Genomic DNA, 23,849 nt, shown 5'->3' with positions numbered 1-23,849 from the left:
CTTGGCCAGTGGATTTTTGTAAGTTCCTATTTAAAAGTCAAACAATATCCACGTATACATGGATCCAAATATTCCAATTGCATTCGTTTTTTTTTGTTCAAACGGAAAGAATGTAACCTTTGTATACACCGCATTCCGAAAGAAAAGTGCCAATCCGAATGAACATATAATCGGATTCACAGGAGTGGAATATTCCTTTGCCCAATCCGATTGAGGTATCTTGTACCCGTTCAAATGGAAAGTTGTCAGGGTGCGTTCTTCTTTGTCTTGTTTTTCTTCTTCTGTTTATTAGCGGTTGGAAAGCAGATTTCGGTATGCATTACCGCCATCTATGGAACAGAATCTAAACCGTTCGATACTTTCAAAATACAGCCCCTTATTTATAAATGTAATCTTTCTGTAGTTAGGGCATTGAAAACCTGCTTATAACCTTATAAAAAACATTTTTAAAGGCCTCTAGACATAAAATAACACCCGCTACATAATACCCAATTACCCAATACAGTAGATATAATTGGAAAAAGCCATTTAAAATATTTTAAAGGGCTACTGAAACTGTAGCCACACAATTTTCATCTTACAGTAGCCACAAAACAAAAGGCATTGTATATCATTGTATTTTACAACTGCAAAGTACAAACTCCTTGCCTCCTTGCACTGAATGATATACTGTAATTGATTCTATGGTAACTTGGTTGACAGGAATGACTGAAGCACTCTGGAACGGTCTGGCTGAGGCAGACCGAATGAAGTACGGCGCTGATTCAGAACTGACCTTGGAGATGCTTTGGATGTCAGGATGTCTCTCCCACGTTGCTCATTGACATTCCACTTGCACCACCACCAACTGCACACATATGAAATGTGATGAGAATTGAAAAATACACAATATCAATATCTCAAAGACGCTTCTGTGCATCCGTTTGCCTGTGCGGCCAAAAGTTTATTGGGTGGTGGTTGAATTAATGATGCTGTACCGCAGTAGTCAGGATAAACAGCTCATAACGGCCTGTAATACATTTACTGAACAGGAATCAATCATCAATCCGAAATGAAAAGTCATGAATATGGTCAAATGTGATACGTTCCTTGCAGTTCAAACTGATATTTTACAGGATCAAGGAAAGTGTATCATACTCTTATGGTATTGTGGCATAGACTTTCGAATAGATTGGGTTCAGAACTGTGAAGAAAATAAATACACAGGTATGATAGTGTTCATGGGACACCAAAAACCTAGGACCACGGTAGCCGCAGGTTGATAGAAATGAAAAATCAAAAAAGTTAGCAAAGCAACTTGATCCTAGCTGTAAGGTTTCCTGTGCCATTGTGTTTTCAGTGAACGCTGACATGACCAACTTTTTATACCCCATGCAATCCTGCAGTATTCAGGACTTACTAACCCTTCAGAAGGCTGACAAAGCTTGTAAGGATGAAGCCAGAGTATAGTATTGCTCTCGGAACAGGAGATGTGGAGAACATTTGAACCACTTGTGATCCATCCATGTCTCAAGTGAGAGACAATATATATGACAATATATGACATTGACAATAATTGCTGGTTTGCAGCCATGTGACCTAGAGGCAGTTTCGGCGGTATACAAAACAATTTTCCCAACATCATTAATATCGACAATTAATATTACCTGGTGGGCCACATATACTTTATGATTAGCACTATGCAGGATGAAGTCTGATCCAATAGCAACTTAAAACTGATAGAAACCATTTAGCACGTTTGACACTTCTGAATTTACCACATGACTTACCGATTCAGCAGCACATCAGAATTGGAATCCAAATGTCTTGACATTTAATTGCCACCTGTAGGTCACTGACTTAGCCGTCCCAAACACAGCAGTAGATCAGCTTATTAGAGAGCTGACAGATTCACAGACACTCTCACTTCGGCTTTGGTCTCTTTCTCCCTGCCTCTGCTGGCAGGCGATGTGTCTCTGTGAGTCGGTCGGCAAAGTAGTGATGATGATGGGTCAATAATCAGTATTAAAGATGGTATATGCTGAGCATGATTGCAGAATGATTGTTCTGTCAATATTATACAGAGAACATAAATCATAGATGCTAAATTTGGAAACAGCACTAAAAGTAACATAGATACTCAATCATGGCACCAAAAACAGCCGTTACACTGCCAAACTGACTGAAAAGACTTTGTTTTTAAGTGTTTTCAGACATGTTTATATATATGGCATAATAAAAAAAATCTAATGTACCAAGGAAGTGCTGTTTTAATCATTTTTGAAATAATAGATCTACGTGACGTACTCAAGACACACAGTGGTCCATATAATTCTTCTTATAGTAATTGGCAGGTTTATTATTAGGATTATTATGAGGATAAGGCATTAGTAAGACTCATACAGGGTAAAATTATCCAACACATTTGTATGTTAAATAAAAGAAAAATAAAGAAACAAAAAAAGTGTTTATTTTTAAAAGTACATATAATGCCATTTTGTTTTGTTTCTTTATAATGTCATTTTTTGTTTCCTTTTCAGTTGCTGCCATGAATTAAACTGGTGAGCATCGTGCTTTCATTGTGGAAACGTTTATCAAAACGAACAAATCTTTAACTGCAACACAACAAGCGTTCTGTTCTCACTTCAATCTCGGTAGACATGATCTCGTACCAGCTCCGAACACCATCTTGTTTTGGGTTACCAACTTCAGAGCTACTGGATCTGCATTGAAACGAAAATCAACCGGCCGACCTCGCACCGCCAGAACTGATTTAATTTTTAAAACATAATGAAACAGAATGGCATTATATGTACTTTTTAAAAATAAAAACACTTTACTTATTTCTTTACTTTATTTGCCTTTTATTTAACCTACAAATGTGTCAGATCATTTTGCCTGACCCTGTATATTATGATAAAATAAAACAAATATTAATGGGCCCATTGAACTGTATTACACATGTATTTCCTCTTTGATTCCACTTGTTTGTAAAATTTTCTTAGGTAACAATTGCAACAATTGCAATTGTAACAATTGCAACACCCAAGTTTCATGTCTGTAGTACTGTCCCTTGAGAAGATATATGGTAGGAAGAATGTTTGCTGAATTGGGAGGGAAGACAATACTCACTCTTATGAGATACTATATGGGTGCATATAGTATCAATAAATATAGTGTCAATAAATTCCAATATTGTGCAAAAGTCACTTGATTTAAGTAGCTCAGTGTGTATGGCTGGAAATAAAGACATTTTTGATTTAATAATAATCATAATAATAATATATTTTATTTGTATAGCGCTTTCCAAAATACTTAGACACTTTACGGAAGAATGGAGTTGAATAAAGCAAGTAAACAGAGTAAAAGATACATTAAAATACAACATTCATTGGTTAATACACAGTTAAAACATGAGTAAAAGTGGGGCGGGGCACACTTTAGTATTGTGTGTGATTAATCTATAGAATATGAGTTTAACTTCACTAAGTTAGTTTTGTTTTTATTTTTTCTATGTACTTACAGACGGTTTTTCAGTCTGTCAAATGTGTTCCAAAAGGACAAACACACACATACACACATTACATATATGTAATAGAAAATGGTATTATTTCAAAACATTCCAAATGATTTCACATGTCCAACAAAGCGGTAGTGCTATTTATTGGAGATGAGGCAAGTGTCATTAACGCATCTTGGATGGGCCACACAGTCCAACACTGTGAATATTCCCCAGAGGAAATTGAACATTGTCATGGATGGATTAGCTCTGTAATAGTGAGACACGTAGCTTGAATAGAGGTCACCAGCTAAAAATGTCAGGGAAATGAGGGAGGGGAAAGAGGTATGAAATGGATTTCATAGCTCTTCAAGCACACTCAAGGAGTAAAAAGGAATGTCTTTACGCAAAGCCAAGACAAAACATAAGCAACTTTTAAGCAAAGAGTGTGAGCTACGTAGCTAGTGTCACTTCTTGAAAGGGCTCCATGTTGCTCAAGAAAAAAAATATCTCAGTCAAGCGAGTATCAACCATCAATGAGCGACAGATACTTAATTCAACTACCTTAATGCCTAAATGGACTTGATGTCCATTTTGTTTGAAAATAGACTCCAGCTTCCATCTCCATAAGTGTGCCTGTGTGTGAAACATATTAAAATTCTGCACTTTTAAATTTGTTAACAATATTTATCATTTAAGAAATGGTTTATTTCATTTTTAAGACACCTGCATATGTCCAATGGCTGTGCAAAGTTGCTGGATATCAATGCGCATGATTGCATAGCTTACTATATATGTACAGTGGAACCTCAGTTAGCTTGTTTTTTGGTTAAAGTCAAAAATATGCCAGAATTCTTTCATACAGTTTCCAATTAGCATACAATATGGAATTAATTATTATACTGTGTGAGTCGAATTGTTTTCTTAATGTATCTTTATCACAAATGTCCTTATTAGCCTTATACTAATGTCCTTATTGAAATGTGAATTTTCTTTGCTTTATTGGGGTCTAGGGACTCAGAACCAGTCAGTATCTGGTGTGAGGACCATTTGCCTCATGCAGTGCAAGACATCTCCTTTAAAAAGAGTTTATCAGATTGTAAATTGTGGCCTGCGGAATGTTGGTCCACTCCTTTTCAATGGCTGTGCAAAGTTGCTGGATATCAATGCGCATGATTGTATAGCTTACTATATATACATGTACAGTGGAACCTCAGTTAGCTTGTTTTTTTGGTTAAAGTGAGTCCAATTGTTTTCTTAATGTATCTTTATCACAAATGTACTTATTAGCATCCTTAGCTTGCTAACAAAATGGTTACCAGAACCGGTCGCCCGCCCTGATTATGATGTCGTCAGTGTTAAAATGTTAACACAAAACATGTTTTTAGAGTTTTGTAATTACAGTTTTACATTCATAAAACAATTCTTAACACATTAATGAAAGGGATGAATTAACATTTAAGGTAACTTCTACCGTTATTGAAGACGTGATCCTGGCTTTGGCTCCATTCTGGGATATTTGTCTTTGGGTCACACAACAGTCCCGTCACCAGTCAAGTCTTCAATGAAGATTAAAGTAGTATTAAATGTATGTATTCATATTAATTTAAATTTGTTTTCTGGAAGGACTTTATTGCCAGGACTGTTCCTTGTGGCACCGTCCACTTAGGGAGTGAAGGGTTCAAAGGTCATAGCATAAAATGAAGCAGAACAATAACAACAGGCTCCAAAACCTTTACGTTCCTGCCCCCATCCTCTGTGTCAGCTGCCAGGTTGGCGTATCGTAGTTTTTCCTTTCATTAGCTTCTTCAATCGCCTGCTCAGCGGGACTGTCAGCTCAATGATGAAGGCCTCCCGACGGGATTTAGACCAGGGGACCAGGTCTGGGCGCAGGTTAGTTGCTGTGATTTTAAGTGGGAATGTGAGCTTTTGAGCGAGATCAACACGGATGTCTCAATCTCTCCCAAGGCCTGCATTCCTTGGGTTTGATTCCTTCCTGAATGAATGGGGTTGGTTGGAATGCCGTGTGGGTTTATGGGGACAAGGCCGCCGTTTTTTGCATTTGTAGCGCCGGAAAGGCCGGTCTTGCAACCCAATAAGATGTACTTGAGGGTTGCTGGTGCAGAACACTGGAGACATGCTCTTGGTTGGACTGGCTACGGCATCATATGTGTCTCTGATGATAAAACTCATCCTATTGGACTCCACGCTCCACGGCTCTCTCTAGGTGATTTCAGATTAATTGGATTTACATCATTTCTAATGGAAAAATGTCTTTGGTTAGTGTCTGTTTCGGTTAGAGAGTTACCCTCTGGAACAGATTAATGATGCTAAGCAAGGTTCCACTGTACTTCATAGAGTATTTGTAAGCATATTAAGTATGGTAGACCATGATTTAATGTGAGTGGTATAAAAGTGGCACTAAATTAAAATTGAAACATACATTTAATGGCCAACCATCCGTAACTCGGAAGATGTTTTTGGTTAGTTTGACACTAACACAGCTTCAGACGTCTCATACAAGCCATTTAGCGGTAACAAAAAGTTGACAGGTGAGTAACATAAATCTGTAGAAAGTCTATGTTAACAGATTATATGTCCTTGAGTACAGTGCACCTTGAAATGTAGTCATGCTTTTTATTAGGAAATATTAAATTGTCTGTGACAGCTTTGCCTTTCTCCGGCTGACCTTTATAAATTCAAATGATGTGAGGTAATATTATCTTGGACGTAGCATGAACAGTATGCTGTAGTTTTAGTCACATTCCTGCTGCGGAATGAGGAAAAATATGTAAGTGTAAGTCATTTTATTAGGAAGGCACTATGTTGAATTGTACTGCTATACTGCTTCGCCATGACCGGAGGTCAACCATCCAAAAACTACAATTTGTTTCACAGTTCATACTGGTAATACCTGATGAGATATGTGTATACTGGGGAGAATATGTGGAGTGATGCACTCATACAGTACACAATGTTGAGTAGTTATTGAAAATACTATAATGGTCTAATATTAACAATTCGACAAGACTGGGTCTTAAAGAAAAAGAATAAAGATACACAGTAGATCCAATCTATTTGTGTAGTTTGCCTTGCGAGGTCACCTGCGAATGTCGGAAAAACTTGAATAATTGAGACATAAAATGTTGATTTTTTTTTATAGAGATGCTTGATGGTTGGTTATTGATTTTTATCAATAACCCAGTGGCAGGTGGTCAGGGCCTGTAAAGCATTCACTCACTATCAGAAATACTGACCTACATTTTCAACCTGAATTCTAGTATTTGTTCCATGCAAAACAAGAAAAACAGTCCATTATCTTCATTTCGTAGCTTGAGTCTTGGTTGCATTGCTTCCAGTCGTCTATGTGTATTTATCAGATTTAAGCTTCCGTGTGTTGCCATGTCTACCTAATCTGTTTAGAGCATTCAGAATCAAGAGTGCTGGCCGAGGTCGCTTAAATATATTTAGCAATGAAGCTGTTTGTTTTTTTTATCAGATTCGCCTCATAAGGCAAGCTAGCAGGTGTAATGTCAGCATTTTTTCATCCTCTGATCAGAAACTGTTCAAGTATATACACCAGATTTTGACTTGTTCTGAGTCTGCAGACTCCCAATAAACATAATAAATAAAATCACACATTTTGTGTATCTGGAATGAATTTTGATAATTAAATCCATCTCTTGAAAAAGGGGTTCCGTTCATATTTTCGTTGAGTATAATTAAATAAAAACTTTAAATTAAAATTCAAGTAGTTCAGGTTCAATCGACAGATTGAAATGGTGCAAAGGTAAAGTGCCAGAGTTTTAAAAAATTGAAATAAATTGAAATAAAAACTCAAAATTGAAAAACAATATGTATTTCAGAATTAAACAAAAAGACCTGCTTCAGGAATCACAAAATGGGTCAAGAATGTAAAGCTATTCTGCAAAAAAGGAGGTTGATCAAGGTGTCCAAGTTCTGGAGTATTTACCAGCTGATTTGTCTGCATGACATAACAGTGTTCAGAACATAGAGAAAGTGATTTGTTGTTCCAAAAATGGCAAGAAAATTATGGAATAAAGACAGGCCATCTCAACAGGTCTTTCGTCCACAGAAGTTGCAGCGTTCTAAAACTTTTGACCTCTTCAATGGGCGTGCAAAGTTGCTGGATATCAGTGCGAACTGTGACACTCTGTCATATATGCCGGTCAAGCACATTCTAAACATCAAAGCTCAATGGGTGACATGTCCGGTGAGTATGCTGACCATGCAAGAACTGGGACATTTTCAGCTTCTAAGAATTGTGTACAGATCCTTGGAACATGGGGCCGTGCATCATCTGTCGATTGTATGCCACAACAATGGGCCTCAGGATATCACTTCTACAACAACAAGAATAAAGACACTGTGAAAGTATCGATGAAAACAATTATCTTTGAGTAAGAATTTATGATATGGTTTTTGTATTAGAGTCCATTAGGTTGGCACAACATTGCAACGAAATGCCGTATTCTGGTCTCCAATATTGTGTCATCGAATAGTGACTAGACATGTTTTGTAAAAAAGGTGGTTAACAGTAAAGTAGCATATATGAGCGATACAGACAAAATGAAAATGGCCCACCAGTGGAATATAGTAGACAGTAGGTGGAAAAACTTAAAGCATTTCTGGCCTCCCTCTATCTAATTCATTTACTGCAGAGTCTGGTTTTCTGCCAGGGTGGTCAGAGATAATGTTAATCTTGGTCAGCAGCGGTCGGAAACCATGCAGTTCACACACACAACACAACGGATTGGAATGATAACGTAAATATAGTCAGAGGCAGACACTGTGGATTTATCTCCAACCGAGGAAAGTTTGCAAGTGGCCATGTGTGAAAGTACATTTCTTGTCTGTTATGCTGATTCTCTGTATAGCAAATTCCACACTAAATAGATCCAACTGTGGAGCAAGCTGACTTACAGGACATGAAGTAAAGAGCATTTTCCTTGAAAAGTGAATCCGTGTTGCATCCCATAAAAATGCCATTAATGGCTCCCTGCTGTGAATGAAGGACAAACACGGCTATGACAGGTGATGCTTACCACTGTGTTAAAGACAGGCCAGAATCAATAACCTCCTCTATGAGACTTCTTTTTTTATTCCAGGACAGGGATCATTCAAGTTTCTAATTGACAACTCATCAGACCCCCTGCTATTATGACTTCATTATATCTGCAGAGATAAAAATTAATGAGAAGCAGAGGCACCGGATGGATATGCCAAAGTTGGCATTCATTTACATTAAAGAGGGAAACTCACTTGGCCGGAAGCATATCAGTAATGACTTTAATCTACAAGAACTTCTAATTTAATGCCATAGTTCATTCATTGTTATTATGCTTTATGACCTTGTATATTTATTACTTAAGCCACCATCGTCCAAATCTGCTTGATGAGCACTCTTTGCATTGCATTTATTCATCATGTTTATGTTTATTTATTTTTTAATACATTATTTTATCATTTCTGAACAATGCTCCGGTGTTGCATTCCAAACTCATCACTCTCCCCAAGTCTTTCTCCTCTGACAGGGGGGTAGTTTTCATTACTGTAGTCAATCTAGGCCCAGTGGACAGCTCCTTTGCAGCACGGTGCACCTCAATATAATCCTTTTAATTAAAGGCCTGCCCCCCACCACTGCCGCCCGTGCCCTTTCTCTCACATGGAGCCAGCCTTTTGTTCACCCAGGCGCACGCCCACTCGCTTCATGTCAAACTAGGCTCTTGCCATTTGAAAAGAGGAGACGTCACCTTTGTCTCTAACCTTTCATGTGGCTTTAATCTCGGTAGCGATATTGCAAACGGTGTTTTGTGTGTGTGTGTGTGTGTGTGTGTGCGTGTGTGAGCGAGTGTGAGGTTCATCCAGTTTAAGGCTCATCAGGGTTAAATCAGTCTTCAAAAGAGCTTGATTGCCTGTGATTGGGTACTGATAAGAGGCCAAAGGGCGAGGTGGCATTTAGGCTGATCTCTGCTGTAAATTCTCTATATTGATTTGCCATTATGAAAGACCTTCCCACCTGTTATTCTTCTTGGGTGTTCTTTGAATAGAGGACATCATTTCCAATCAAGTTGATTCAAGTCACTTCTCCCGCTTTCAGTAATTCATCTCTGGGGAAAGAATATAAAATACATTGGCATTATTGTTCAGGTCATGAGTCTCTCCTGCCTGAAATAAAACAAAGTACTGTGCGTTGTTGTCATAATAAAGCAGGAAACCACAGTGACACCAAGAGCTTAGTTTTTTTAATGAGTTCTGGATAAAGGTATTTTCACCATTTTGCATCACTGTGGCATCAATGGAACTGTCCAACCTCAATCCATTTGTGTATCATCCTCCATGAATGAGTACAGGTACGCCCAGGTAGGTAATTGGTAATGGTTGAATTTATTTTGAACATGCACACAAGTTACATTGGAATACATGACATAGTACAACAGGGTTATTTTTTGTGTAAATGTTAATTTGCATTTATTGATGCAACACATCATTGCATATTTGTTCCCAGTATTTCAAAACATTTCTATAAAGAGGATGTCAGGCTTTGGATATATTGCTACAAAATTCTCAACATGTTGTAATGTCCTTATTTGTAGTTAAAGAAGACTTAGTCACTGATGCAGTTCCAATTGCCTAATGACACCCATATTTTGTTTTTGAGCTGGGTGCTAGAGTAAACATGCCTTGCGTTCCTATTTCACTCAACTTTCACAACGTCAGCGGGCATGCTAAAACTCTTGCTTACATTAACAAGCAGTAAAACAACACAGTGTACACACACTGAGTACTCCGCTCATGTAACCCCAGGCTTTCACTCATATTTCATAAGAGATGAGTTTCAAAGTGTTTTCGACAATTCTCACCGTTTTTTCATGTGGCTGCTTGGACATGTTTAGTTTCGGAGGTGGTGGGTTTGTGTTTGTGAAGAGAAAGATTTTGCCCAGAATAAGCAGTAACTAAATCAGTAACCTCCATGAACAACATAAATAGACAAACACCAATCGCCAATCACACACTCGCTAAATGTACTGCAAAAAAGGTCAGTAAGGATAATTCATAATGCCGCCTACATAGAACATCCAACTCCTTATTTCTAAAATCACAAATACTTAAAACAGATAAAAAAATGCATAAGGCTAAGAATAACCAATTACCTAAAAATGTCATCCAATACTTCTCTACAAGAGAGGAGAAATATGATCTCAGGGAAGAAGTACATTTGAAACACTTATATGCTAGGACTACGTTAAAAAGCCATAGCATTTCAGTATGTGGAATCAAACTATGGAATGGATTGAGTAAGGAAATCAAACAATGCACAACGATGAGCCAATTCAAGAAACAATACACGCAGTTGATGTTTGCTAAATACAAGGATGAAGAGTCTTGAACCAGTCATGATGTGCTATATATATCAATATATTGACACTTACTATACCCATTATGTCATGTTATGGTCATATCACCTAAAAAAAATTAAAAATAAAAAAAACTGAAACTATATTAGGAAAGCAGGAAGTGAACAAATGTAACAGTTACTGACTGTAAAAGTACCAGATGGAGGGGTAGGATTTAATAAGCTTTGCTTCTTCCTACTCCTTTTGGACATGTGGAACTGGGAACTAATTATGTGATGCATTCAATTGTAATCTGAAGCATGTTCAAATGAAATAAAACCATTACCATTACCAATAAAACACTGCTTTTGCTGCTAAAGCAACAAATCTAAAGGTGGGTTAAAGGGTAATGTGCAATACTGTCTATGGTCTACGTTTTAAACTTTAAAATAATGTAAAGGCAATTTCATAGTAGTTCTTGCCTATTTGATGTAACGTTTAGTGCCCTTGAGGTTTGCATAGATACATCTCCAAACTTGTGCCCATAAAAGAACTTGAGAGCCTGCTTGTTAAACATCACGTGTCAGGTACAGCCGGTACTCGGACACAATTTAGCAAATATGCAGCCATCACCGCAGCAACTATAGTCAAAGAATTGTCCTTACAGACCCATACATAGCTAGTACAAGTATCCTGCTGGGCTAAATACTAGGAAAATAACAGTGAAGCCTGTCCAACATGATACAGTACAAGGGACTTTAACCTGGGAACTTCAGTACCCTCGAGTTTTACCATCACCGGCCTTAAATGTTCCTCTCTCCTCTCTGCATCTGTTTCTCTATTTCACAATTACCAGCAGGGCTTTATCCTGCTCCCATCGCCCCCTCCAAATGATCCCAGCTTGGCCCTTGTCTTCTCACATTCTCCTCATGACTCTCTGATTGATAAGAAAACCTCCTTCGCCCGCCCCCCACCCATCTTGCCCTTGACCCATCTCCAGCCACTGTTCATGTGTTTTTTTTTTTTTTTAAAAGTCACACGGGCTTGCTTAAATTGTCCGCTGTTTGAAGCAGGGGGCGTTATCAATCTCTCTGCAGAAAATCTCTCCACTGCTCAGCCCCCTCCGACCCCGAGGGTTTTATGCATGCGTGCCGGGTTTTGAGAGTGAGTGCACCCGGTCCCAAGTCGACAGGGCATTTATTCACTCAACTCTCAAAGTGTGTCTGTGGTTGGAGACCATAGCTTTAACAGTCTTGGCCTCTGTCCTTCTTCCTCTTCCTCTCTCACTCTCGCTCTCTCGGTCCCATCTTTCACATTTTTTAGATGTTAGCATGCGCAACAAGCAGCCAAAGCTTTGGCCCTTTGACAGACATACTGTGGGGAATAAGATGAGTGAGAACAGAGGAAGACGAAGGAGATGGAGTAACAAGTCAGAGTGGCGCCCTTGAAGGGTCAGCTCAGTTTCTGGTGCTGCCCTCCCTGGGAATTGCGCTGTTGAGCTTAATGACCATGCATGGGTGAGAAGGTGGAAGCCGGAGCGATGCAACCGAGGGGACACTGTCACCGACAAGAATATGGGCGAGGCAAGCACGTGAGTGCGTGCGTGCGTGCATCCGGGATCCAAGACAAAATTACTGATATATGACAAAAGGGGGGGGGGGATAACGGCATCGTGCACGTGTTTTAACCTTGTGTGTCATTCACAAATCATGACGCCCTTCCTTCCTTGTTGTGTCTCATTGTGCTGTGATCGATTGAGGGAGACAACTGGTTATTCACGAGCACCAACACGGGTCAATATGATTCCCCCTATCTGCCTTCAATGGGAGTCTGTTTTATTCTCTCATTAAATGGGATTCGACACCGCCACCCTGTCCGCATTTAGTCGTATCTCTCCATGACAACCAATTAATGCATGTTCAGACACCCTCGGGCAATGCTCCCTAAAATAACCCACACAAAAGAAAATGGAGGCATTCACTTAAAGACTGGATTTGCAACCCTTCCTTAACGGCTCCTTAAGGGTTAACTTCCTGTGGGCCACATTTTCATTTCCTGTAGTGGGCTGTTCATATTGGTTGGAGGTGTTTATGTGGAACTCTCTTTCTCTGTTTATTACACTGCCAATGACAGATCAGGCTCTCCGACCCCTCTGGCTACCTTTAAATAAAAGGACTTTATTCCAATGCGCAGGCCCCACTGTAGACCGCTGACATGAGCGCCAGGAAGGCAAAAGGCCAGTTAAAGGGAAATTATATTCCCAAACAAGATTTGACAATAAATGCATGAGTGGGACAGATAAACAAAAGATACTGTACTACTTCTTATTGCTTTTCAATACTGCATAAAAAAAAGCTCTGGGCTTTATGCTCTTGTGTTTTCTGGTCTTCGTGAATATCATTACACAATTCTGGCATATCTTTTTAATGACTTGAATAGCGTGGATGGAATATGTTATCTGTAGTATACATGCAGAACGCAGAACACCTCAATACAGAGGTGTATACTTGTTGAATTTTGAATGTAGGAGTTAGTTTACAGGACGAGTGGCGCTTCGGCTACAATTACATTGGTACACGTAACCTATTCAATTATTTATGACACTACAATACAATACAATGTGCTCACTATTGTCCACTCAATGTGAAAACATGACAACAAATATCAATAGTAAGAGTCCGGTTACAAAAACATATCTCAAGTTGTATATTTATTTGATTGGCTGGTGACAGCTGGGATAGGCTCCAGCTATAGAGAGAGCTGTAGAGAAAATGGATGGATGGACGCTCCGAATTTTTGCTGCAGATTCTGAGACTGATCATCCAGGACTGAAATCGTCCGATACCGATCACCTAAATATACTAATCCAAAGAAGATCAATAGCCACGTTTACATGGACCCAAATATTCCAGTTCCATTCGGGTTATTTGCTCAAACGGAAAGAATGTAACCTTTGTATACTCCTCATTCCGAAAGAAAAGTGCCAATCCGAATGAATATATAATCGGATTCACAGGGGTGGAATATTCCTTTCCCCAATCCGATTGAAAGAAATCGGAAAGTTGTCAGGGTGCGTTCTTTCATCGCATCCTCAGCTGTGACGTAACACGCAGACGTCTCTCAGGTTTTGCAAATGGCGGCGTGCAGTCATCACTGGACTACAGCGGAAATTTCGTTTTTGATACAAACTTTAAAAGAACTGAAGAAAGCGTAGCAACTGTCCCAACAACCGTGGTAATCACACTCTCGTCCGCCATCTTCGATGAATTACATGATGTTGTTTACGTTTTACTGCGCATGCCTCATTGACTATTCCGTTTGATTATAGCGGTGCATGTAGACATGAGATTGGAATATTCCTTTTCCATGTATACACTGTTTTCTGGTACATCATTCGGAAAGATTCCATTCGGACAGAGGAAAATCTCCTCATGTAAACGTGGCTATTGTTGAGTATGAGTAGCACCTAACATGTATATTATGACCATATATCACCAATCATAGAAACAGTCAGATCTCTGTCTTCACTATTCCCAGCTAGCTCATCTACTTTTTCTCAAAGATCCAAATGAGATCGGTTCATTTGTATGGATCAGGAAACAAACTGAAACAACATGCGTCCACTGTGGACAATGAATCAGAGTGGACTATGAACACCTTTAGTCAAAGACAGTTCTGGTTTTTAGTATTCGTGTAAAATAACGTTCGACATGACAACTTTTGCTCATAAAAACTTTTTTTTTCTAACCTCGGATCATAATGCCGTGGTTGGTTTGATTGTTAAACTATTTACTACTAATCACAAACTGATTATTTCAGTCATGGTTCCTCCATTCTGTTCAGTTTTTACTTTTTTCTTACTGGTCTGCGACCCATTGCTTAAGAATGGCCCCGCAATAACAAATATGTTTATATTTGATGCCTTGAAAATATCCCAGTGGAAAGAAAATGCTCATGAGTTTTTGGTATTGTATAACCCCAAGAAAAGGGAAGAAAAAAAGGCTTCTTGTACTCTGGTATCATTTTCAGGCGGCCATTATGTCAGGCACTACTGAGCATGCTCCACGCTGGCCAGCAGTCCATTGGGGGGCGTTGTTATCTCTTCACAAAGCCGTTTCACTCTCCGTGTTCCCCCCAAAGAGGCAATGTTGCGGCACATCAGAAAGAGCCCTCGCCTCATTAAGCCATTGATATTCTGTGATGCAGGCGCCCTGCTGAATGCCATATAGGGACAGCAGTGCCAAGAGCAGAACACAGTGTGTGTTTTATTGAGATATTCTCCTAAGACTTGAAAAAAAAAAAAGAAGAAGACACGTGGATATGGACGATGTGTAGTACATAGCTAGCGTGTACTGTATTATTGTACTTGTGTGATTAGTGTGCTCCAAAGTGGAAGAGACAGTAAGTGTGTATGTGTTTGAAGGGGAACTTAGCATCACAGCCTGAGCCTGGGGCAAACCCTCTGTTATAAATACAGCATTCTAATGGTGACTTTATGATGTTGCCTGTGTGAGACTATGGCCCCCGAGGGAACACTTCCCCGCAGCCCCTCTCCTCCCTCATCTACCTTCTCCTTCTCCCCTACTATATTCTCCCATTTCCCCTCATTGAGAATTTACAGCCTGACTGTGTAAGACGGGAGCTGTAAATTCCTCCCCTCTCTCCTGAATTATTTATATGCAGGCCCTGTGACACAAGCAGTGGATGAGGACCCTGGTTAAGGAGATAAAAGGCGGGGCCTAATTGACCATGGTGGCAGGGTAATGGAGAAATATTTGGAATAAGTTTGGGTTGGCCGTGTCTTGGAGATTTTACAACATGCACACAAGTGATATTTGCAAGTGTGCCAAGTATTTTTTTTTATCATCTGTAATATAGATTTACGACTGTGTTTGGGTACACGTACACGCATATACACATTCTGCAAGGTATTAGTGAAGAAATATCAACAATGTCGAGGGGCTTTATGGAAGTCACTGTGACGGATTAAAATGTGTTTATATTGTTTTTTTTTCTTGAATTTCACATACAAATGCGTGAATCTATGACCCACAGTAATTCTGATCCATTACGCTAAAATAATGCATAAGGCTAAAAACAACCAATTACCTAAAAATATAATCCAATACTTCTCTAAAAGAGAGGAGAAATATGATCTCAGGGAAGAACTACATTTGAAACACTTATATGCTAGGACTACGTTAAAAAGCCATAGCATTTCAGTATGTGGAATCAAACTATGGAATGGATTGAGTAAGGAAATCAAACAATGCACAACGATGAGCCAATTCAAGAAACAATACAAGCAGTTGATGTTTGCTAAATACAAGGATGAAGAGTCTTGAACCAGTCATGATGTACTGGCAAAAATTGCCGGCCCTGACCACCTGTCACTGGATTATTGATAAAAATCAATAACCAACCATCAAGCATCTCTAAAAAAAAAAAAAAAAAAAAAAAAAATTATTCAAGTTTTTCCGACATTCGCGGGTGACCTCGCAAGGCAACCTACACAAAGTCCCAGTCTAGTCGAATTGTTAATATTAGACCATTTCAGTATGTGGAATCAAACTATGGAATGGATTGAGTAAGGAAATCAAACAATGCACAACGATGAGCCAATTCAAGAAACAATACAAGCAGTTGATGTTTGCTAAATACAAGGATGAAGAGTCTTGAACCAGTCATGATGTGCTATATATATCACTATATTGACACTTACTATGGTACACATTATGTCATTGGATGCTCATATCATCTTGTACTTCGGTACGAGGTACATTATTTAAAAAAAAAACTTTTAACTGTATTATGGAAAGCAGGAAGTGAACAAATGTAACAGTTACTGCTTGTAAAAGTACCATATGGAGGGGTAGGATTTAATAAGCTTTGCTTCTTCCTATTCCTTTTGGACATGTGGTACTGGGAACGGATTATGGGATGCATTCAATTGTAATCCGATGCCTGTTCAAATGAATTGAAATCATTACCATTACTCTGAATCCCACTAAAGGTCGTAGAGAGGAAACACCGCTTGTGATCACTTCTCCCCGTTTCAGCAACATAGCCAATGAGCCATTTGATTCATTTTCTATCTGCTACTGGAAAAGCCAAATGAATAAAAACTCTTTAATCCAATTATCTAAGTCATCGACAACATCTCACCATATGACATTTCTATCTGATGGCGGTTTTCTCTCAACTGATGCAAGCACTTCCTACATATTGCGCTCTTGAAAAGATAAACTGCGATAAGAGCGAGCGATTACACACCGCGCCGCAAAAGTCAAAAGGGGACGGACAGAAAACTGTATGTGATGTTGATGATCTTCCCCCTTTTAGTCCTGCTCTCCTAATAGCTTTGTGGTTTCTATCAGGATGGCCCAATTTCTCAACCCTTAATACGCCGTATTAACCAAAGACACGGCTTTATTGCATTGACCCCTCAGATGTGAACCATCCCGTTCTGATGACCTCCAAGTTTCTTCGCATTGAGCACTTCTGGCTCGGGACCAGTGTACGCTGTTGTGTTAGGGTCGCTGGGAGGGAGACGGAGGGACAAGGTGGCCTGCTGGGAGATAGAGGTAAGGAGGAGGATATCTGCAACACTAATAGATTGTTATCTCTCCCGCTCACCACTGGCCTGGAAGAACACCAGGAGCAGCATGTCCACTGAGATAAATAAAAGAAGCCTCCAGATCGATCCTCCCCACCCCTCTGGTTTTCAAGAGGCCCTCACTGTGACCTTTGCACAAGATAAGGCGGGTTGCGAAGGTCACACCTCTCCTATACTAAGTCCGGCTCTCTAAGGCAAAGCGATTGGTGGGTGGTGAAGAATCAGAAATTTGTTCTGTAACACTTTTCCGCCTACCACCGCACCTCTCGGGGTCCCAGAAGAAGACTGACAGAATCACAACAGCGGATTGATGAGACGACGACTGTCAGCTTGACCTTTTCTGAAATGCATCAGGAGGTCATAAGATGGCACATTCCCCTACTTACTGGCGAGGTAAGCGGCGCCACATCCCAGGCGTCACTGTCTTATTTGTGTCAAATGACAGCGAGGGAGCAATCTAAAGAGCAGTGGTGCTGGGATTATGTCTATGTTATTCCTCAGTTGAGAAAGGTTATAGAAACAATCCGAGGGAATTAAGATTCACTGTCTGTCATCACCATTTCACATAACAAGCCGCTTTGTCCTAAGGAGAAAATCACCAAAGAAGAAGGCCGTTTTGGTTAATGTGTATCCTTACCTGATGGAATGTATATAGTCCTGTTGACAGCTGGTGTCATTAACTGTGTCAAGAAGAAACACATGAAAATCATTTGCTAAAAGATGCTTTGCAGATGCCGTTCAGTCACCACAAAGACAAAAGCTCATTTCGGCTACTGCGGCATGTTCAACTTCATACCAAGTGACATTCCTTTGTCTTTCATTTGTTGAAAAGCCGTTTTTAATAGATTTTAGTAGTTGATTCGAGTGCCACACTGTACTCTGCCATATTAGTATGGTTATCCCTATATTGTTATATTTATATATTATAGTTATATTTTATTGCCTGGTTATTTAGCCTTTTTTCTACTTGACAATTTTGATGATGAAGTGTGTTTAAATGGGTGTGAATATCTTTTAGAGATGAATCAAGTATCAATTCTTTCTTTTTGACTAATAATATGCTAGTCAACCAAAAAACAGTGATGATTTATTCATTCATTTTCTACTGCTTATCCTCACAAGGGTTGCGGGGGGTGCTGGAGCCTATCCCAGCTGTCTTCAGGCGAGAGGCGGGGTACAACCCTGGACTGGTGGCCAGCCAGACAAACAACCATTCACACTCACATTCATACCTATGGACAATTTGGAGTGGCCAATTAACCTAGCATGTTTTTGGAATGTGGGTGGAAACCGGAGTACCCGGAGAAAACCCACGCTTGCACTGAGACAACATACAAACTCCACACAGAGATGGCCCAGAGTGGAATTGAACTCACATCTCCAAGCTGTGAGTCTTGCGTGCTAACTGCTCGTCCACCGTGCAGCCCTGATGATTTATTAATGATGCTAATTTTCAACCCTTTATATCGACTCCTATAGAGCAGCTAAACACGATAAAACAATATCACTAAAGCTTTCTAGATCTTCCAAATTCTACACCTATTCCAGCTGTATTTCCAAAACGGTTTGAACTTATTCCACCCACAGGCCTTCTCCGGACATGCACAATCCACTGTGATTGGTCACACTCCCAAGCTCTACCTATGACTTGCGGACCACTGCCGAACCCCACTTTCTAATTTTGTCTGTTGATAATAAATGAATAAACCCTTTAGAGAGCGACTTGAAAAGTGTTGAGAAGCTACTAGTAGCTCATGGGCTACTGGCTGGAGACCCCTGACTTATGGTGTTTGAACTAATGTAGGTCTGTCTTTAAAGCTCTCTTTGCACTTGTTTCTTTTGGCGGCTTAGAATCATCAACTCCAACCACTTCTGCCTGATGCTTGACACTTTAGGAAAGTAAGTAGTCATTGGGTGTATGGCGTGCGAACTGTTGGCACACTATGACATCACAAATAGACAGTGTTGGAAAAAAACTCGGAAACCGAGCCTTCAGAGCCATCCTTAAGTTCTTTAACGGCTCACTTCCAAATGCGGAAACCTAATTATCTGAAGAAAAAACGTGATAGAGTGAAGCCGTGAAATCCAAGGTGTGATGTGACAGCGTTCACAGTTTCTATAGCACATTGCCAGTTAAAGTAAGGGATGTTTAGTGGCCAGTGTTTTACTTTCTTCTCTGTGCCACTCCACTTTTAGCACTTTTTAGCTTAGCAGCATAACAGTTAAGATGCTTTACGGACAGCTTTTATCTTTGCTGGGATCTACTCTTAGAATTGCACAGATTTTCTATGAAAATCCAAAAATTGTGGACAGGGCTTTTTTAGCTATGCTGCACTAGAATCCTATATCATTATAGGCTCCGATGTTGGTAATGGTAATGGTTTTATTTCATTTGAACATGCATCAGATTACAATTGAATGCATCACATAATCAGTTCCCAGTTCCACATGTCCAAAAGGAGTAGGAAGAAGCAAAGCTTATTAAATCCTACCCCTCCATCTGGTACTTTTACAATCAGTAACTGTTACATTTGTTCACTTCCTGCTTTCCATAATATAGTTTAAGTTTTTTTTTTTGTTGGTTTTCTTAATAATGCACCTCGTACCGAAGTATGAGGTGATATGACCATATAATGACATTATGTGTACCATAGTAAGTGTCAATATAGTGATATATATAGCACATCATGACTGGTTCAAGACTCTTCATCCTTGTATTTAGCAAACATCAACTGCTTGTATTGTTTTTTTAATTTGCTCATCGTTGTGCGTTGTTTGATTTCCTTACTCTCCTACTGTTGTGTGTAACTTTAGAAATGTATATCACTCCCAGTTCCAAATGATTCAACTTTAAGAGCTCCTTTTGCACATACAGTAGAAAGCCTCACTTTGATTTCCCATTTCTTTTCCTCAGTCTTGGATTGAAGGAGGACGACATGTACTGTTTCATGTGTGTTTATAACCTTGACTCAAATATAGAAAGATATAAGCAAGTCCAGATTAGGTCTTATCTTGAGTAAAGGTGCTGCGTGGTGTCAGGTGCAGGGACTAGGTGATGGAGATAATAACCATTTTTTTTTTTTTTTTTTAGATGGGAGAGGACACCTTTAATTCCCTCTGTGCCCCTGTGAAGAGAGCATATCCATCAATGTCTTATCTGGGCATCATCTCTCTTCACTGAGAGCAAAGAGCTCTCGCCATATCTCGGAGATAGCATTGCAGCTACAGATCACAAGCTTGCAATTCTAATCAAATCAGGCTACTGTAGACTGTATCTGCAGATGACAAATTTAGGGGAAACCGCTTTGAATATGAGACAATTTTCAATGTGATATTCTGTAATTTCATGCACAATACAGCATGTGGAATGTTACAGCTGCTCCCCCCCGGGGACTGGCGTTTCATGCTCAAGTTGCCGGAAAGCAGAACTGTATAGAGTAATTGATGAAGAACGCTATGTGCGAGAATCAAGACAGATCGGGATGCCGGGCACCTCAGCTTCAGTCTATTAACGCTGTCAACCGTGTTCATCAGCTTAGCACCTGCACGCTTCCTAATTGCCACTGCACCTCGCGAGTACAGTACAGGACCGGACAGATTTCAACAAATCTGCATCGTGAACTCACCAAACATTCTAAGAAGAGTCCAGGTGGAAGCATATAGCCCATATTGATGTTTAAAATGATTACATGCAATAGAGATGAACTACTCCTCCCTTGTGATTATGACTTAGCGTCGATGAGTTGTCAGAGGCAATACAGAACAAGACGGTAAGCAGGGACAGGTGCATTTGTTTACTGCTAATGGGAGCTAGTAAAGCAACAATGCTAATGCCCTCCTCAGTGAGGAGCATTTGGGCATCTGCTGGGTTGGAAGTCATTATGGTCAATATGCATTAACAGTCAGAGGGAGAAGCGAGGTAAGGCAATCAATGTGTATTATTGAAATTTGAATACAGGGGAACAACAAGAGACTTATTTGTGTGGTTTTTGTTATGATCGGTATCAATTAACAGAAATCAAACACTCCAAAGACTGCAGATTATAATAAATTAGACACACAATGAGGAAATATTATGCATAAAAATATATATCGGTAGCACGGCGGTTGAGTGGTTAGCGCGCAGACCTTACAGCAAGGAGACCATGGTTCAATTCCACCCTCGGCCATCTCTGTGTGGAGTTTGCATGTTCTCCCTGTGCATGTGTGGGTTTTCTCCACATACTCCGGTTTCCTCCCACATTCCAAAAACATGCTAGGTTAATTGATGACTCCAAATGGTCCATGGGTATGAATGTGAGTGTGAATGGTTGTTTGTCTAAATATGCCCTGTGATTGGCTGGCGACCTGCTGAATGAATAATATAATATAATATAATATAATATAATATAATATAATATAATATAATATAATATAATATACCCTTGTGAGGAAAAGCAGAAGAAAATGAATGAATGAATAATATAATATAATATAATATAATATAATATAATATAATATAATATAATATAATATAATATAATATAATATAATATAATATAATATAATATAATATAATATACCCCTGTGAGGAAAAGCAGAAGAAAATGAATGAATAATATAATATATAAAAATTATATATATAATAAATATATCATAATATTATATATATAATAATTAATATAAAATGTCATTAATATGAAAATATATACCCCCATTAGAGTTTAAAAAGCAACTTTCTTCTCACTCTCAGTTTATTTTCATAAAGATATCTTTGCTTTTGTCAGCGATCCTTGCTGAGTACCAGTGATAACCAAGGACCAAATTTATGAAAGTATGACCTTTTAATATTTCTTCCTACGTTCAACTCTCTAACCATCAAATAAATGTCCTGTCATTTCCACTTTATCAAAGTCCCACACTCGTGTGGGGTGCTGGTCTAGTTTAGGGGTTAAGACACCAACTTAATGCCACTATGAGACAAGCAACCTTTTTTTTTTCCTGTCAGTTGTCTTCTGGCGCTTAGTAATAGAATTCCCCCTTGGTGCCCCTGTCATTATTCATTGCTTATGTCAAAACGCAAGAGTTCAGTCTCTCCGGGAATAGCTGTAAAACTTTTTCTTAAATGTAAAAAAAAAAAAAAAAATGATACCACGAGTGTACTTTAAGAAGCAAAAAAAAGTTATTGCTGCAAACTCAACTCTCTGTCCTTGTGAATCCTACCGAGACCAACACTAGCTGTTTGCATGAATAGCAATAACCCTACTATCCAATTCAATCCTAACATTTCTGTTATTGTGTTTACAGGTGCTTATATAATATTCCAGACATAATACCAGGATTAAAGCCCCTTGATCATATATTCCTTCCACAAAGTTCTCTTAAAATGGGAACGGTAACTTGCGTTTCAGCCTCAACCCAAGGGGTCTCTGTTCTTTTTAGGAGACGTTGCCTTAATTGAGTTAGTATTGGAATACTGATGTCCACCTAAAACGCAGCCAGTCTTTTCAGTTCACAGTGACCTCTCAAACGGTTTTCATTATCAGGAGGAATGAGTCCCCGGTGGCAGTGATTGACATCACATGTCGCTGGATTCAAGCATGGTAAAATTGAAAAAGAAAAACAAAAAAATGGAGAGTGGAATGAATGAAAAAGGACGAGATGTTTATTGGAGTGTGTTTTGCGTCAATACCGCAGTCACAAATGCAACATGGGAAACAAGAAAGGATTCCTAAGGAGGGAAAAAGAGAGGTGAGGAATCAATATTTCTGAGACATGGCCACTCAAGTGGCTGCCAATGACAGCAAACATCATGAAAAGATATGGCAGCAGGGAAGGGGAAGAAATGAAAAAGATAAGAAGAGAACAGTTAAGTAAATGACATTTGAAGCTATTTCCTCCCAGGTCCTGCCTTGTGTTGAGCCTCCAGGACTCGGAGGAGTTATGGCTAGAGTTAAATTTCTATTAGCTCTGAAGGAAAATTCAAGTTATCTGTCTCTGGAGGAAGACTCAAGCAGAGGAGCGCAGTTCTCCCATTGTCCGGTGACTGATGACAAGAGCACAACCCTAAAACAGCATAGAAGGTAAACCCTGAGAAGTTACTGTCAACACAGTTTAAAGTAGGCGGAAGACATTTAAGAGCTACAAATTCCACAAAAGGTTGACAAGTTGTATATTTTTGTTTCTGCTTCAGAGTTGATGCAATAAAAAAAAATATATATATTTTCAGGTTTTGTGCAACTTCCGCACAGATACTTAGACATAGACTTTCTTTATTGTCATTGCACAATAACACAGCAGTGAAATTGCCAACGAAATGTTGTTGCCTGGCTCCTGTGTAATAATAAATAATAAATAATAAATAATAAATAATAAATAATAAATAATAAATAATAAATAATAAATAATAAATAATAAA

General features: G+C 39.1%; 1 long non-coding RNA gene across 2 annotated transcripts in view; it reads right to left on the bottom strand.

The window, feature by feature from the left end:
- Positions 1-704: 704 nt before the first annotated feature.
- The window catches only part of LOC144901251 (uncharacterized), a 53,119-nt gene continuing 29,974 nt past the window's right edge, over positions 705-23,849 (bottom strand). Inside the window, exons 2-3 of one of the 2 annotated variants that reach the window (XR_013629415.1) lie at positions 9,519-9,609; positions 705-847 (exon numbers count right to left, since the gene is read on the bottom strand). This is a non-coding gene — a long non-coding RNA (uncharacterized LOC144901251). Of the gene's footprint in view, positions 848-9,283; positions 9,428-9,518; positions 9,610-23,849 lie in introns of those variants that run through there. The other variant, XR_013629416.1, reaches the window with a different exon arrangement.

This window comes from Doryrhamphus excisus, linkage group LG11, assembly GCF_037039965.1.
Source record: "Doryrhamphus excisus strain RoL-2023G ecotype Guam linkage group LG11, RoL_Dexc_Guam_v1.1, whole genome shotgun sequence".
Lineage (NCBI taxonomy): Eukaryota > Metazoa > Chordata > Actinopteri > Syngnathiformes > Syngnathidae > Doryrhamphus > Doryrhamphus excisus.
Note: the sequence above shows the minus strand (reverse complement) of the source record. Positions and strands in the feature narration are given on the sequence as shown.